The sequence below is a fragment of the Gopherus flavomarginatus genome, chromosome 9 (assembly GCF_025201925.1).
Source record: "Gopherus flavomarginatus isolate rGopFla2 chromosome 9, rGopFla2.mat.asm, whole genome shotgun sequence".
NCBI classification, from domain to species: domain Eukaryota; kingdom Metazoa; phylum Chordata; order Testudines; family Testudinidae; genus Gopherus; species Gopherus flavomarginatus.
The window spans coordinates 37,554,953-37,572,556 of NC_066625.1; the positions used below are offsets into that span (position 1 = coordinate 37,554,953).

Genomic DNA, 17,604 nt, shown 5'->3' on the forward strand with positions numbered 1-17,604 from the left:
TGGCAATGCTCCTACTTATACAGCCCAAAATGCCGTTAGCCTTCTTGGCAACAAGGGCACACTGTTGCTCATATCCAGCTTCTCTTCCATTGTAACCCCTAGGTCCTTTTCTGCAGAACTGCTGCCTAGCCACTTGGTCCTGGTCTGTAGCAGTGCATGGGATTCTTCCATCCTAAATGCAGGACTCTGCACTTATCATTGTTGAACCTCATCAGATTTCTTTTGGCCCAATCCTCTAATTTGTCTAGGTCCCTCTGTATCCTATCCCTATCCTCCAGCGTATCTACCACTCCTCCCAGTTTAGTGTCATCTGCAAACTTGCTGAGAGTGCAATCCACGCCATCCTCCAGATCATTAATGAAGATATTGAACAAAACTGGCCCCAGGACTGACCCTTGGGACACTCCGCTTGATACCATCTGCCAACTAGACATGGAGCCATTGATCACTACCCATTGAGCCCGATGATCTAGCCAGCTTTCTATCCACCTTATAGTCCAGTTATTCAGCTCATACTTCTTTAACTTGCTGGCAAGAATACTGTGGGAGATAGTATCAAAAGCTTTGCTAAAGTCAAGGAATAACACGTCCACTGCTTTCCCCTCACCCACAGAGCCAGTTATCTCATCATAGAAGGCAATTAGGTTAGTCAGGCATGACTTACCCTAGGTAAATCCATGCTGACTGTTCCTGGTCACTTTCCTCTCCTCTAAGTGCTTCAGAATTGATTCCTTGAGGACCTCCTCCATGATTTTTCCAGGGACTGAGGTGAGGCTGGCTGGCCGGCCTGTAATTCCCCAGATCTGCCTTCTTCCCCTTTTTAAAGATGGGCACAACATTAGCTTTTTTCCAGTCATCCGGGACCTCCCCCGATCACCATGAATTTTCAGAGATAATGGCCAATGGCTCTGCAATCACATCCACCAACTCCTTCAGCACCCTCGGATGCAGTGCATCCAGCTCCATGAACTTGTGCTCGTCCAGCTTTTCTAAATAGTCCTGAACCACTTCTTTCTCCATAGAGGGCTTGTCACCTCCTCTCCATACTGTGCTGCCCAGTGACTAGGAGCTGACTTTGTTCGTGAAGACAGAGGCAAAAAAAGCATTGAGTACATTAGCTTTTTCCACATCCTATGTCACCAGGTTGTCTCCCCCATTCAGTAAGGGGCCCACACTTTCCTTGATTTTCTTCTCATTGTTAACATACCTGAAGAAACCCTTCTTGTTACTCTTAACATACCATGCTAGCTGCAACTCCAAGTGTGATTTGGCCTTCCTGATTTCACTCCTGTATGCCTGAGCAATATTTTTATACTCCCCCTGGTCATTTGTCCAATCTTCCACTTCTTGTAAGCTTCTTTTTTGTGTTTAAGATCAGCAAGGATTTCACTGTTAAGCCAAGCTGGTTGCCTGCCATATTTACTATTCTTTCTACACATCGGGATGATTTGTTCCTGCAACCTCAATAAGGATTCTTTAAAATACAGCCAGCTCTCCTGGACTCCTTTCCCCTTCATGTTATTCTCCCAGGTGATCCTGCCCATCAGTTCCCTGAGGGAGTCAGAATCTGCTTTTCTGAAGTCCAGGGTCTGTATTCTGCTAATCTCCTTTCTTCCTTGTGTCAGGATCCTGAATTCAACCATCTCACTTTCTGGTGACATTGTAAACAAGAAGCGAGCAGCATTAACTCCGCAAATTGTAACCAAACTGGTTTGTCTGAGTGATTGGCTGAACAATAAATAGGACTGAGTGGACTTGTAGGCTCTAAAGTTTTACGTTGTTTTATTTTTGAATGCAGTTATTTTTTGTACATAATTCTACATTTATAAGTTCAACTTTCATGATAAAGAGATTGCGCTATAGTACTTGTATGAGATGAATTGAAAAATACTATTTCTTTTGTTTTTTACAGTGCAAATATTTGTAATAAAAAAGAAAGTGAGCACTGTACACTTTGTATTCTGCATTGTAACTGAAATCAATATATTTCAAAATGTAGAAAAATCAAAAATATTTAAATAAATGGTGTTCTTTGATTGTTTAACAGCACGATTAATCGTGATCAATTTTTTTAATAGCTTGACAGCCCTAATATTAAAATAAGGGATAATTAACAAGTGCTGATGCTCTCACCTCACAGCACAGTCCAGGTGGGGAAAGTGACCAAATACAGGGAGCTCTGGTGTTGTGTACGTTGGGGGGACTGTGTGTGTGTGTGTGTGTGTGTGTGTGTGTGTGTACGTTGGGGGGACTGTGTGTGTGTGTGTGTGTGTTCTGGGCCGTCCATAGCTATTCTGGGGCCCTACGCAGCTCCTCCCAGGCCTCCCCAGGAGCAGGATTATAGCAGAGAGGGAACACTGGCACCCAGGTCAAGTAGGTGATTTTGAAACTCCCAGCCAAGACCTCTGTGCAAGCATCTGATCTCATGGGTATTGTGGAGAATCCCAGAAGACAGCTGAGCAGTTCTGATCTCTGCACCATAGGTGAAATCATAAGAGATCCACTGGGACAGCACTTGGATTGAAAGCTCTTTGGGACAGGGACTGTCTTTTTGTTCTGTGTTTGTACAGCACCATACAAAAAGGGATCCTGCTTCTCCTTAGTGCTACTGCACTACAAGTAATAAATAACAATAATGAGAGACAACCTCTTTGCTGCATCTCTGACTGAAAAGGCTTTTCCCTGAAGCACTCACATAGGAGCTAATAGGATCCTATTAGCCATTCATGCCCTTGTTAAGTCCTACAGCAGTGCAGGATTTGTTTTCCAAATTAGCTGGTATCCTGCATGCATGATGCACCCCAGCTTCCCTTTCCTCTCTCTGCAGAAGTATGTCTGCATTCTCCTTTTCTGTTGGCCTGAAACATACTGTTCATGTTGAGCAGGGTGAGATGATGCTGTAAAGCTGACTAAGTGTGAGGCCTGGCCCTGGGCTGGTCTCTAATTGATTAGCTGAGCACACATGTTTATTCACTTGCCTAGTGGGACTACATCTACTGACAGTGCTTACAGCACCTCATTAGCTGCACTAAACCTAGACAAGTTAGGGCTAACAATGGAGAGCTCTGCAATAACACCACCCCCGCCAACCGCTAAACTGCTCTCTTTCATGCTCCTAGGCCTACTGCAGCTGTTGACCTCTGACTGATAGCTCCCGCCACCAATTCACCATTCTTTGCTCTAGCTAAACAATATATCAGCCCTTTTCCAGCAGGGTATTCTGCACCGAATGCTGTTGAGAAGGGGGTGGCCATACAGAGAAGAAAGGGCAGGGACTGTACCTCTCTCTCGACACACATACAGTTATTTTAGACAGAACTGGTAGACACCGGTTGTCAAGGTTGTCCAGCATTTTCCACTATAAACTCCTTCATACAGAGACTTATACCTTTGTCAAACTTGAATTATTTGGGCTGATATTTCCCATGCTTGCTTTCTGCCTCAGGTAGAATGTTTACATAATGTTTCAGCAGAGAGCCGGTGGAAATAGGTTGCTTTACCAGTGTTAAAATGTTTTTTTTTTTTCAGTCTCTCTTCAAAGACTTCTGGTATGGAGCATAATCAGCTTTCCAGCTTTCTTCTGTCTAGCAAATACTTGTGTAAGCCACGGGCAAAATATTTGTTGTCACCTACTTTGCCTGGACCACAGATCAGATAACCCACTAGTGCTGCCAGTGGGTCTTTTAGCCCAAATGATAGAGATCTGTGCTGTGTCATAGTCATCGAGTTTAAGGCCAGAAGGGAACGTTAGATCATCTGTGGTTCTAAAGGTCCTGGGTTCAGAATTCTGTTGAGGACAGGCGGGGCTTACATATGTACAAAGTCATGTTAAAAGAGCATAAAGCTTGCAAAGTTGAGCATTTAAGTTAGGAATGCCAGAATGAATGTTGCCTATGCAACCTTAGTTTTGAGCTCCCGGGGTGTGTGCCTCATCATGCAGCCATTACTTATGGACAATATAAGGCCATGTCTACACTACATGCACTGAAGCATCATAGCTACAGCGCTGTAACTATGCCGTGGTAACCCTGTGGTGTAAACAGGGACTACAGCAATGAGGACTTTTTTTCCATCACTGTAGGATCTCCACCTCTTATTCCACCCCCATTCTTCCATTGACCTAACTGCACCTACATCGGGGGTTAGGTTGGCATAGTGATGTCACTCCATGTGTGGACTTTTCACACCCCTGAGCACCATAGTTATGTCAATCCAAGTTTTAAGTGTGGATCAGGCCTTAATCATGTACAAAATGTTCTACCAGACTCCTGCTTTGTGGAGTGCACAGGATGATGAGTGAGGCAAAGTGTTACAAGAAGAGAAGCGAATGTTTTCCTGTGTTGAAGGCATTGTGCTGGAATCTAGGATTTCTGGGTTCTGTCCCTAGCTCTGCCACAGGCTTTGTGTGATGTTCACCAAGGCGATCATCATGCGAACACAGAAGGTGGCCTAAGTAAGTTCACAGGCAGCTTTCATTCTGGCATTTCCTAACTTGCAAGTGTTTTACATCACAACTGTAACATTCTCTGAGCATAGTTTTGTGTAAGTGATGCTAGGAAGGGGCGTCTTTCCTCTTGCTCAGTGTCCTTGTTGAAGCTGGAGGGTTCTTCCCCAGCAGCAGTTGCTTCTGTTGTATAGCCACCGGGCTTGAGGTATTGCAGCACCAAGAAGCATGAGCCAGAACTCCCAGAACAGCCTGTCAATGCTGCCTTTTAAATAGCCAGAGAGGGCCACTGTTCCTGGGGATGAGGAGCACGACAAAATCAAGTGGAAAGAATGGAGAGATGAGGAAGCATCAGTTGGTGGGAGGTTTAAACTGAACGTTTTAAGTTTAAATGGAGAAAGACTGGGGGAACAATGCATCCAGGCGCTGTATAACCTGTGCAACCCTGTTTATACCAAGGTCTTGCAGGACTCAGATCCTTTGCACAAATAGACATTTAGCTGTAGAGAGGTTTGTTGCAAAAAGATCTATTTAACAGTATAGTCGGTGTGCTGCGTAATGCCCCCCTATGTTGTTGTAGTTTTATTAATTAGTGTTACATTAATGCCCAGGAACACCAATCAAGAATCAGGGCCCTATTGCACCATGGACTGTACAGACAAGCAACAAAGAAGACAGTCTCTGCCCCAGGGAGCTTTCAGTCTAGTGATACTTTGTGCCTCAAACTCATCCTGGGTCTAATGCCACTGGAGAGACATCAGATATGCATTTGACACAGTAACACCTATGAGCGTTTTCATTGTTTGGTATTTGTGGAACGTTAACAGTAGATCAGTAGGTTCCTCTGGCCTTCTACTCTGTATAGCCAAGTGGAAAGGGCACTGGAGTGAGATTCAGAGACCTACTTTTAGTTCCTGGTTTTGCCATGGGCCTGCTGGGTGATCTTGGGCAAGTCACTTTACTTCTCTGTGCCTCTGTTTCTGTAAAATGGGGATAAAGATACTGACCTGCTTTATAAAGCACTTGGAGAGCTAAAGATGAAAAGCACAGTGTAAGAGTTAGGCAGTATTGTTGTTATATTCTAAACCTATTTGATAGAGAAAGGGACAGAGTTTGCTGAGTTCATGCAAATGCAAGGTGGTCTTGGTTTCATCAGTAGCATTATCTCATCTGGGGTCCCTTGTGTTTAGGCCAAGCCTCAGGAACCTGTCTGAGGCATTGGGAGTGGCTCAGGCCAGCTGCATGTCCTCACAGCACAATCCCTCATGGCACCTTCTGTAGCCAGGAAGACTTGCCGATTAAGCTGGCGGCTCCAAGCAGGCTTGTGTTACCACAGCAACTCCTGCAACAACCTGCTCCAGTGGCCTCCCCCATCCTGCTTTTAAGAACTGTGTCTCAAACCCCTCACCCAGGCCAGGGGAAGAAACTGAGCTGTAGGTTAATGAGTTTATGCCTCCCTCTGAACTCCTGCTAGCATGTGGCATCCAGGTGGTGACCAGCCAGCTGAGAGTTCCCAAACTCATCTCTTTAGCCCTCACTGTGAATCTGCTCATTTCAGGCTTGATCCATGGTCCATCGAAGCCAGAAGGAGTTTGTTTGTTTTCCCTTGACTTCAACCGTCTTTGGATCAGGCTCTTAATGATTCGGTGCCTGCATTTGATACATTCCTCTGAGCATAGTTTGCTCATGTCCTTTACCAACACAAAGCAGTGCTTCCTCCCAGCAGGCTGACAGGGTAGTATTTCTTCCTGGAACAGGTGTAAGAATTCCCACCTCCCTTCCTGCCCACCCACTACCGCCCATGTTTTATGTGCAGCTGTTTTGATTTAGCCACCTTGGTGCTGGCAGGCCAGACTTTCCTTATGCAGCACTTGAAACCTATTTTGGCATGCTGGGGATAGGGGTGAAGCACAGTTTATAATGCAGAGCAGGCATTCAGGCAGCTGCCTGTCTGTCTCTGTCTAGGCTGTGGTACCTGAATACCTGGTATCCAAGGCTTTAGCCAGTGCCATCACAGGTGACCCAGGGCTGTGGCCCTTTCATCAGGCCGGAGCCTCAGTTTGTAGCCATTCTGAAGGCCCCAAGGCAATTGTGGAACTACAGTGTTTCACCATATACTTACATTGGGGGGTGGGGTGGGGTGGGAATGGATGAGTTGTACTTGTTGCTTAGTCCTGTTTCCATCAGGTTCCATTTCAGAGCAAAAATACACTCGCCAGCCTAATTACACTGTAGTTAAAACCCTTCCTAAATAAATAACTAAATAAAACAATATCACATACTGTAATTCCAGTTGCAGCGTCAATTAGGACTCCTTCCCAGGACAATCGTAGAACTTCAGTACAAAAACGAACAACCAAACCAAGCCACATTCAAAGCCTGACAGCATCCTTTCAAATGCTTTTTAAATAACCTAGAGTGGGGGGGACACATCAAGATGAAAGATACCTATGGGATTGGAGAAGGAGGGGAACGATAGGGGATTGGATAGTGGCTAGGGGGGTTGGGGTCTATGAGGGGGATGATGGGGAATGGGATATTGGCAAGGGGCAAGGAGGGGGCTAGGGCTTGTGAGGGGGATGGGATGGAGGCAAGAAGGTGGATTGGTGTCTGTGAGGGGAACGATATGGGATGGGATAGTGGCAAGGGACGAGGAGGGGTTTGGGGTCTATAATGAAGAGGGAAGTGACTGAGTGGTTGGCCAGGTACGTTAAGCAGTGGATGGATGGTGGCTTTGTTTGGAGCTGTGCTGGTGCTGGGATGTAGAGCATACTGAATGAGAGCGAGCAGGAGCTGGAGACTGTTTCCTTCTCAGCCATGCAGAGGAGGAGGCATGCTTTTGCTTTTTAGCATGGATCTGAGTGAGTGCAGTGGAGGGGTTGGAATGTGTGTCCCTGGTAGCCCTGGGTTGCACCATTTCCAGCCAGACTGGTGCCGCGATTCGGGTTTCAGTGTGGACATTAAAACGAGCCATATTTAGTGTGTTTTTCTCTGGTCAGGGAGGGGATCCCACAGCACAACTAGTAAAAAACCAAACCAAACCAATGTAATTAAAGGGCCTCAGCACTGGATGTTCCCATAACAAGAATATTTACCCCAGGCTTCCTCACTCGGATATTTAATACTGAGCAGCAATTAGAGTCTGTCGGTGTGAGGAATGCAGTGGGGAGATCTTAGCCTCTCTACTATGTGATGGTGGGGATGCTATGTATAGCTACAATACATAGGTGCTGGTCTCTTCTAGCCAGAGCTGCTCTGGTGCTGGGTGTGGGGAGCACCCAGCTCCTTCAGGCCTAGTCTTCCCCAGCAGGATGCGCTGTAGGGAGCATAGGGGAATTCTGGCTGGGGGGCAGCTCTCACCTGTATCAGGCCAACCAAGTGGACCAAGCCAAGACTTACAGCTGGGAGCATCTGAAGAAGCACCCCTTGTCTATCATGAGCAGCTTTTCCCAGCAGGAGGCACTGTAGGGAATGGTGTGGGAGCTCTGCCTGTGCTCAATGCTGTTCCAGTTCCCTCTGCACCAAGCAGCAGTCACTGCAGGCAATGGCTCCCAGAAATGACAGGCCAGATCTTCTGCTGAATAAGTCAGCAACACTCTACTGAAGCTGGTGGAGCTATACACCAGCTGAGGATCTGGCCTGACACCTTGACATTAATTCTTTCCTACTGCATCTCCTGTCTGACCCAGATCTTTGGATGGAGCCAGCAAGAGACTCTGGGGTTTCCCTCACCCTTAAAGGCTGATTGAGGGAGCTGCCCTGAGGACAAAATGCAGCATAGGGACTGTTTGTCAGCCAGTGCCGGGCTGTAACAAGAACCCACTGATGGACATTATTATTAACGCTGTCAAGTTGAAAAAAAGATCTGGCTGTTTCATATAGTGCCTAGTCATTATCACTGCAAAGAAATTCTCCAGCATGCTGGAAGCAGTGTTATCTACTGGTCACTGGCGCACCCGGGTATATAAACATGTGCACAGAGACAGTGTGTGCATGTTAGCACTTCTTGTGATCTGCTGTCGTGTGAGTAGATGACAGACAGAGTAGACCCTGATGATGGCAGTGGCTGGAAGAATCAAAGGAGGCTGAAGGAATGAAAGGTCCAGGTCTCAGCAGCCTCTTAGGCTCATTTGAAAAGTCCCAACCACAGTGTTGAATTTGGGCACTTGCATTATCATATGGCAGCAAAATGTGTTCCAGCCCCACGCTCCCAAAGTTACTATTGTCTCAGTGAAGCGGTGCACGTTGTGGAGATCAGGCCCATAGCAGACTGATGGCTCAAAATACCTCAAAGAGTCTCAGAGTTTAGGACCAGTGTATTAGTTTTTTGAATGACTTCAGTGCTGGTTAAATGTGCTGGATGGAGAACTCTGGAAAGCATGCATCCCTGGACCGGGCAGAGCACCTATGTGAGGACGCTCCATGCCGTCCTGCCAGTGGGACCCTGCCTAGGCATGTGAGGATGTGACTGGTTAGGGCTTGATTCATGCTTGCCCTGCTACATGCTTGCATGCAGCACATGGGCTGAAAGGAAGCCAAAGCCTCACAACATTTTTTGTGCTGCCTAAGGCTGTAGACAGCAGGGAGCAGCTTCTCTAAGTAATGAGCTACCCACACTGCTTCTGCAGACGGAAGGGACGGTGTTGAGCTCATGTCTGCCACTCTGTTCTGGAATCTGCCCATTCTTGCCAGCACCAACAGGCGGAGGGATGAGCTAATCATTTCCAAGCCCAGTGTCTAAAAGGGGTGGGAGTGGAGGACATGGGAGGGCTAAACAAGTTCATTGAACTGCTTTAGTCTTTATTTTCAGCCCCTGCAGAGACTCTTTCACACCAATCCATTCACATTCAGACCGGGGCGGCTCCAGGCCCCAGCGCGCCAAGTGCGTGCTTGGGACGGCAAGCCATGGGGGGTGCTCTGCCGGCGCTGTGAGGGCGGCAGGCAGGCTGCCTTCCGTGCCTTGCCTGCAGAGGGTCCGCTGGTCCCGCAGCTTCGGTGGACCTCCCGCAGGCATGCCTGCAGAGGGTCCGCTGGTCCCGCGGCTTTGGAGGACCTCCCGCAGGCACACCTGCAGAGGCGGACCCTCCACAGGCAAATCGCCGGAAGCAGCCTGCCTGCCTGCCGTGCTTGGGGCAACAAAATCCTTAGAGCCGCCCCTGATTCAGACCCTGCTGGCAGAAGAACTGGGATGCAGCTTGGACTAGCCACCAAGCGACATCTGGACATAGATAGTCATATATATGGGCGGAGACAAGTCATTACCCATGTAAGGCTTGATTTTCAAGGATGTTGAGCACCTGCAGCTCCTATTGACGTCAGCTGGAGTTATGACTGCTTGGCTTCTCTGATAATAAGGCCCACGGTCTATCTGTAGGTTGCCAGGTCTGTATCTTCTTTCTTGGAACCTAGACGGCTCTCCCAGATACCATGATGCTAGGTCCCTTCCATATTACATCCATCTATGCTTCTGGTCTGGCTTGGAATGAAACTGGTTCATTCCATTGTGCTCTCAACCTGTCTGCCCTGCTAACAGGGTAAAACAGCCCTGTCTGAAATGGACTAGCTCTGCTGAAGAGTCTAAGAGGATACACCCTTAAATTAAATGCAGTTAAAAATCCTATAATCCTATAATTACAACAATTATTAACGCTATTTACTAGGCCAAGTTCACATAGCACTGGAAACATAAACATGGAATATACAGAAACCACATCATTGTGAAGTACCCAGTGGATTTGCTTGTGTTTGAGGGAAACTTTGTTACAGAGAAAGAGAGAGATGAAGTTAAAAGATCTTTTGCACCTCTGTTCTGAGGCCTGTAATTAAAAAAATTACACTGGTTAACTGTCTGGCCATCCCTCATGCTTCATTTAAAAGGACCTCAGCCTTTTCATGGATATAGGCTGATGTGACCCACCAGTATCCGATTTGTGCATGAACTTACATGTTACATCACTGCCATTCCATGCTGTCATGCATGCACACACACGTGTACATACACAGACATGCACACATACAGAGCTGCCAGTGGTCCAAAGTCCCAGGTTGTGGTTGTGTCCTTTCTGTTGTGCTTGGAGCAACTTTATTTACAAGTCTGGAGGCAAGTAATTAAAAGCAAGAACTGATTGTGTTCAGTGCAAGATGAATTTAGCTGAGCTTCATTGAAACTGCAAGAGCAAAGAGGGCAGTTGTCTGACTCCTCAGAAACCCCTCCAAACTAATTCTCCCCAGTAGGAGCCGGCTACATCATCAGGAGAAACTCTTATTGGCTGATCATGCCCTAAGGGCGTGACACTTGTGTGCTGTTTTCACATAACTGTTCCACAGCAAGGCGTAGCTCTGTCTAAATCAAGACCTCTTCACCAAGTCCACATGGCCCATAAATATCGCACAGGACCCCTTTTTAGTTCTGGGGCAGTTAACTTATATAGTTTCATCCTTCCACTCCCTAACTCCAAATTATTTCCATCTCTTTAAAAGCAAATAAAATTAAGGAAAATAACAGTGAAATTTCTAGCATATGTTAGCAGCAATTTCAAGTGTACCTGCTATAACATCCCTGTGGACTCCGTGCCATTTCCTTATTGGATCTTGTGCAACATTCATTCTTTGGACCCTGCGCAACCAGCAGCAAAAGAAATGTAACTTTCGCTCCAACACACCTTTCCTTAACAGAGTGTGGCCTCTGCAGTGATGGACACTTCAGAATTAAATAGGTTGCAGGGATCTATTGAGCAGAGAGCCCTATCCAGCTTCCACTTCAGTGGGAATTTTACCATTTACTTCAGTGGAAATAGAACTGGGCCCTCATTTCTCTTTCCCTGGAGTGGGAGGATATTGGCACTCACCGGGTTAAGAGACACAAGCAAGGTTGACTTCTCATACTGCAGCTAGTGGATGATGCATGTGAGAATAAGAGGGGAGGGTTGTTGTCCAAGGGGAAGTGTGCTTCAGATTTTTTCAGGGGTTCATTAGTTATTTTTCCTAAAATACAATAAAAACATTCTGCCACTTCCCCAGGTCTAGCCCATTGCTTGGGACCAGCTTGCTTGATATGGTGGTCATAGGTGAAATCTACTCCAATGTAGAGACCGAGGCATGACCCAGGGGAAGTCCCTCTTTAGCCTCCAGTTGGCCCTCTGTAGAGGGGCAAGCTTCTCTCCTATGTGTTCCTTACATCCTTTCCCCATGCAACATGGCCACAATAGCAATCAGCGGGCCAGAGCCATTCCCATTAGAGCTCCCTATGTGCAGCAATGACAGGTTGTTCTCCAGGAAGTGGAATCCACATTCCTTCCCCTTGATCAGAAACAGCTGGAATTTTCAGCACAAATCCCAGAGGGCACGTGGTGGGATAATTCAGATGAGATGTGAGAGTCTTGGGGCCTCTGAGATGGAAAGGGTTGATGTTACTGATGTGACGCTTTGTTCAGGGAGAGGCAGGCTGTTACTGTTCTGGTTGTTCTCCTGTGTGGTACTTTTGGATAGGCGTCTTTTTAGGTGATCAAGCAGCGATAAACAGTGATGCACATGTAATACCAACAGACCCCGGTGGTGAGCGGGTGGAATCAAACCTGGGATCTTTAGAGCTTAGTGCATGAGCCTCTACTGCATGAGTTAAAAGCCATATGGCCCTTAACTAAGGCTGTAGAGCAAACTCATTAACCTCTCTCTCTCAGTGGTCTCGGTGCCACTAGATGGGACAGAGCACCACACGCAGGAGGTGTGTGGGTTACTCCTGGGAGTAGTCAGCAGGAGCGGAGAATCCCCTTTGTACTGTGTGGTTTGTCCGGTAGGAGTTGGGTGGGGTTCATCACACAGGGATAGGTGAATCTCAGTTGTTCAAAGTCTGACTCAGATAAGCACCCAAGATGCACATCTTAATAAGCCGGCCCCCTCCATTGGTCCCTCTATCGCCCCAACCAACAGCAATATAGTACACAAAACCAATCCTTCAGCTGACACAGCATACAGATCCAAACCACTATAATATATATGCTCAAAGAGATGGGCCAAGACCAAATCCGCAGGGCCAGACACTCCAAACGTTGAAGTAATTTGAACCCAACTTAGAATTTCATAGTTGGTCCATTTCCATAATGGGCCAAACCAAAGCCTTTCTCCCAAACCACCCCCCAGCTCTGGCAGAATCCAGGTCGGCATCTGAATTTTGCAGCTCAGTCCTATCCCGAGCACAAACAGACCTATTAATCTGTAGAATAAACCCAACCAAATGACATGACCAGTAGGAGCCAGCCAACTTCCCCATCATTTGCAGTTTATAAATAGCACAATAATAAAAGGTAAGGTAGCTAAAACAATTCTGCAATCCAGAGTATCTACTCTAAAATCAGAATGATCAAGTGAATGCAAGAGGGCTGCTATTAATGTCCTTATATATGACGATGGCTTCATTGACAATCATTATAACTCTCACAGCTCTCCGTGTCTCCATCTTCAGAGTATTATCTTGACATAGCCTGCTAGACATGTCACACTCTTTATAACATTCATCCCAATTTGATTCTTAACCGATAAAGTGACCTGCATGGAAAATCAGTTAAAATTCAGCATCAACATTTCTCAGTTCATATACCAGCGTATGAGGCAACAATGAAATACATTCTGTCATGGAATCATAGAATATTAGGGTTGGAAGGGATCTCAGGAGGTCATCTAGTCCAACCCCCTGCTCAAAGCAGGACCATCCCCAACTAAATCACCCCAGCCAGAGCTTTGTCAAGCCTGACTTAAAAACCTCTAAGGAAGGAGATTCCACCACCTCCCTAGGTAACCCATTCCAGTGCAGTGTAGAGAAACCAAATATACCACTGCTTCAATCCTGCTTTAAGTTAAATCAGTGGGAGTTTGGCTATTGATTGCAAAGGAAGTAGGATCAGACCCTTTCTCTGTGGCTGATCCACTAATAAAAACACTTATTCACATAATAGATGACTTATTTGTGAAGGACCCAGTCCTAAAGCATCTACTCAGGGAAAACTTGCATTGAAATCAAAGATGGGCTTTGCTGACATAAAACGTGAGTAAAGATAGAATCTGGTCCAGAAAGAGAGAAATCTCCAAATTCCAATGATATCCCATAGTCCAAAATTAAAAGGATCTGTAAATCCCAGCCATTTTATACACGTTGATCACGTGTTAGAGGGGAGGAAAGACATTTTTACTCTGCTAACGAGGCATCTAGGTAATGACTTTTAGAGGCGAATAACAAGTTATTATGTAGCAGTTTGTGAAGGATTAAAGGAGACTAAGAAAGACAATGATTAATCTTAAAGTAATTAATATTTTTGCCTCCGTAAAAGTAAAAATTGGTATTTGTCCATGTCTTCCTGACATACACATAAAGAAATTAGATAGAAATATAAATACTCTGGAAGGTTACAATGTAACACTACTTTATTTCTTAGAATTTAGAACAATAGCATACAAAACCCCCAAAACAGAGAGACAAAACAGGCTGCTCCCTAAAAACACTTTACTCCCAACCACTTTAGGCTGGCTTTTAGCAGAGCAAACGGGCTGTGATCACATGCTTCCGTACAGAGCCCTTTAGCCTGCGAGCAGAACCAAGAACCTGCCCCCCTCCTCCTCCTCACACACCCAGAGATGGTCCCTACCCTGAAGAGCTTACAATCTAAATGGACAAGACAGTACAAGAGTAGGACTAAAGAAGTATTATTGTCCCCATTTCACAGGCGGGGAGCTGAGGTACAGAACAATGAAGTGACTTGCTCACGGTCACACAGAGCAGGGAACTGATCCAGCACTCCTAATTCACAGTCCTGTGTGTTAACCAAAAGACTATCCTCCCTCTTTTTTTTTTTTTTTAAAGAAATCACTTACTTAGCTGCCAAGTCCAGAATTCAGTTGTCCTTGTTTCACCCACATGTCACTTATGAAAATTCCACCTATAGGTCCATCACTTTAAGAAGATGTGTTTTCAGGAGTTACAAGGGAACACTCAGTATTTCCAGCACTTGCGATTTTATTGTGAGTCTTGCAATATTTGGTGTTTTCTTAAAGCCCCAGCTCCTGGAGTCATGATGTTATGTGAAAATCTTGGATTTCGTTTAACTCAGAGTAAATTTCTAACCCTTGTGGTTGGAGAGAAAAGCTTGCAAATGTGAATCCAAAAGACTCAATAAACAGAAGGCAAAAACAAAAAAAAAATTCTTCACAATTTATTTTTTCTTAGTAATCCCTTGATTTTAAGCCAATCTCCTGATTTTTGGGCCTGACTCAGGATTTTTTTTTTTTGATGGATTGGAGTTGGTAATACTGGAACACACAAAATCCAGAGCTTAGGACTTGCCAGGTAAGCAAAGGAGAAGCTGATTCTCAGAGCAAATTGCCTGCATATGTAACTGTGTTTATAATTGCTAAGCATGCCCAGGTCGGACAAGCTGTGGGGTACAAAAAGACATTCTGATCACTAGCTCTGATTGCAGAGAAGAGTAAGAAAAATCCTTTTGAGATGTCTCCATCATAAAAAGGAACAGTTCATCTTAACTAGTTTGGGACTTGGCCCTGCAGTCCTCAGTCAACCCACACTGGCTTTCCTTGAATGTCTGATGCACAAAAAGGCTGCCTAACTCAGCTTGGCCATTTGAAAATATTGGAAACCTGAGTGCTTCATAGTTGTTTGGAAGGTAATAGTTGTTTTAAAGATGCTTGGTTAATGTCCCAGGGTATTAAATCAACTCTTAAGTGCAGTGGTTTGAGCATTGGCCTGCTAAACCCAGGGTTGTGAGTTCAGTCCTTGAGGAGGCCATTTAGGGAATTGGGGTAAAAATCTGTCTGGGGATTGGTCCTGCTTTGAGCAGGGGGTTGGACTAGATGACCTTCTGTGGTCCCTTCCAACCCTAATCTTCTATGATTCTAATAAAGAGCCTAGTTCACAGTGACTTTTAAATGTCCCAGTCTGTGTTTTCTAACAGCAAAACAGATTCTTTCACTCCCCTTCTGTATCATCAGAGTTGGCCCTTACTTAGACTGCGTTTATACTACAGACTTACTTCTGCTGGCATAGCCTACATCAGTCCTTGTGCAAAGGGTTTTGATCACTGACTGTGCTGGCAGAAGTCCCTTGCGTAGATGCAGCTATATTAGCAAAGTTGTGCTTTTAGCAGTATAGATTGTTTCGCTTATTGGGGGCAGTTTTATTATATAGAGCTAAGTGCAGTTTTGCCAATATAGCAGCATTCACAGTAGGAGCGCTTTGCCAGTGTAGTATCCAGTACTCCTGTACAGGCAGAGCGCTCCTAGTGTAGACATGGCCTTAGAAGTCTCATTAGAAGTGTTATCTCCCAGTGAGAGGCTGGAATAATGACAGGTATTTCCAAACCCTATTGAGAAAAGCACTTTTTTCTACAAACAGTTTCTCTGATGATTTCTGTAGGACTTTACAGACAGAGGCTCTCCTCAAGTTGAATGAAAGTGGCACAGTTGGGTCCTTGCCACTTACTTAGCTACAAAGTCTAAAATCACTGGAGTTTTCCTTGAATGATTTGGGATCTTTGCAGTTCCTTAAGTTTTATTATATAAAAGCTTTCACCTTCACTGAATGAGGGATGAAGGGGTAACTGAGCACAAACCCCTTTTGCCAGGCTTTTCAGTAACTGCCATATTTTGCACATGCAACTGCATGCAGGTGCATTCTCAATTTTCAGCTGTCAGATTGCTCCAGTGAAAATATTTCAGTGTATTTGCCCATGTGCCTGCACCTAACTACATGCACTTGTGCCTGCCCTCTCTCCGGGTCTGTACTCAGATGATTAGCCCGAGCCAGTGCCCAGGCCATAACATCCATTTTGTTGTTTGTAGTGCACTAACTCAAGCCAAGCTAATCAAGGGCGGCTCCAGGCCCTAGCACCCCAAGCATGTGCTTGGGGCAGCATGCCGCAGGGGGTGCTCTGCCGGTCGCTGGGAGGGCAGCAGGGAGGGTGCCTTCGGCGGCATGCCTGCGGAGAGTCCACTGGTCCCGCGGCTTCGGTGGACCCTCCACAGGCATGCCTGCGGGAGGTCCACCAAAGCCGTGGGACCAGCAAGCGGCAGAGCGCCCCCCATGGCATGACACCATACTTGGGGTGACGAAAAGTCTAGAGCCGCCCCTGAAGCTAATACATGTCTGTCTATCCAGGTTGGGAGGCTCCCTGCCTGATGCATTGGAGACAGACCCTTCTAGGCCTCAACCAGTTCAGCTTCTGTTGCCTTTCTGGTACTAATTTCTACTGCAGTGAGAGGAACCATGCTGACCAGCAGAAGATTAGACATTAGACACTGCAGCACCTTGGAGTTAAAGGGAGGGATGGGCAGATAAAAATTACTCAGACTTCCTATACTTTTATATAACTTTCTCTTTTTTAAAAAAAATCTTTTAATCTTCACTTTTCTCAGCCTCTCTGGGTTCTGACCCTACAGGAAAGTCATGGAAATCTGGCACAAAATCTCACCCAATTTGTTAGTCCTGTTTAGCACTCTAGATGTTTTAATAGGAATCCAAACTTCTGGATGCTTATTTGCATGGAATCTTGGAGCATTTATTCCCACCCCTCCCTAAATCATTGGTTAAAACATTTGCAAATTTCATGGACTTCCAACTGAAATGAATTGGTGGACTTCTGTTCCATTTAAATTCTTCCATGTGAGTGGAAACAACTAGTCAGGAAAAAACGTGTCTTTTTGGATGTGGTGCTTTTAACTTGAGATCCTTTATTGTTTCATTTTCAAACACCAAGTGATACAATATAAATTAATTTTAAAAGCAGAAATTAATTAGAGTCTACTAAAAATTAGCTCACTATGACTCATTTGTCTATCTTGAGCCTGATTCTCCTCTTCCTCAGTGGTGTAAATCAGGAGTGTCTCTGATTAAGTCAATGGAGCTACACTAGTGTAAACAGAGAAGGGAAATCAGGCTGCGTGTTCTCAAACTTGACCATATTTGACAGAAAATGTCTAGATAGGTAAATAAATCACTGTAAATAGATGGATTCTCAGTGGATGGGTTTTTAGAAGTGCACAGCACTCGACTAACTACTTCTCTCTTTGAAGACAGAGCAGATTTAGACCAACACTGAGTGCTTTTGAAAATCCCACCCTAATACTGAAAGACAGGCTTGTGATCCAGGTGCTGGACA

The 17,604-nt window shown here is 45.6% G+C and overlaps 1 protein-coding gene across 12 annotated transcripts in view; it reads left to right on the top strand.

Moving 5' to 3' along the window:
* The window catches only part of LOC127058304 (ankyrin repeat and fibronectin type-III domain-containing protein 1-like), a 698,608-nt gene that overhangs the window by 651,008 nt on the left and 29,996 nt on the right, over positions 1 to 17,604 (top strand). The window lies entirely within an intron of this gene.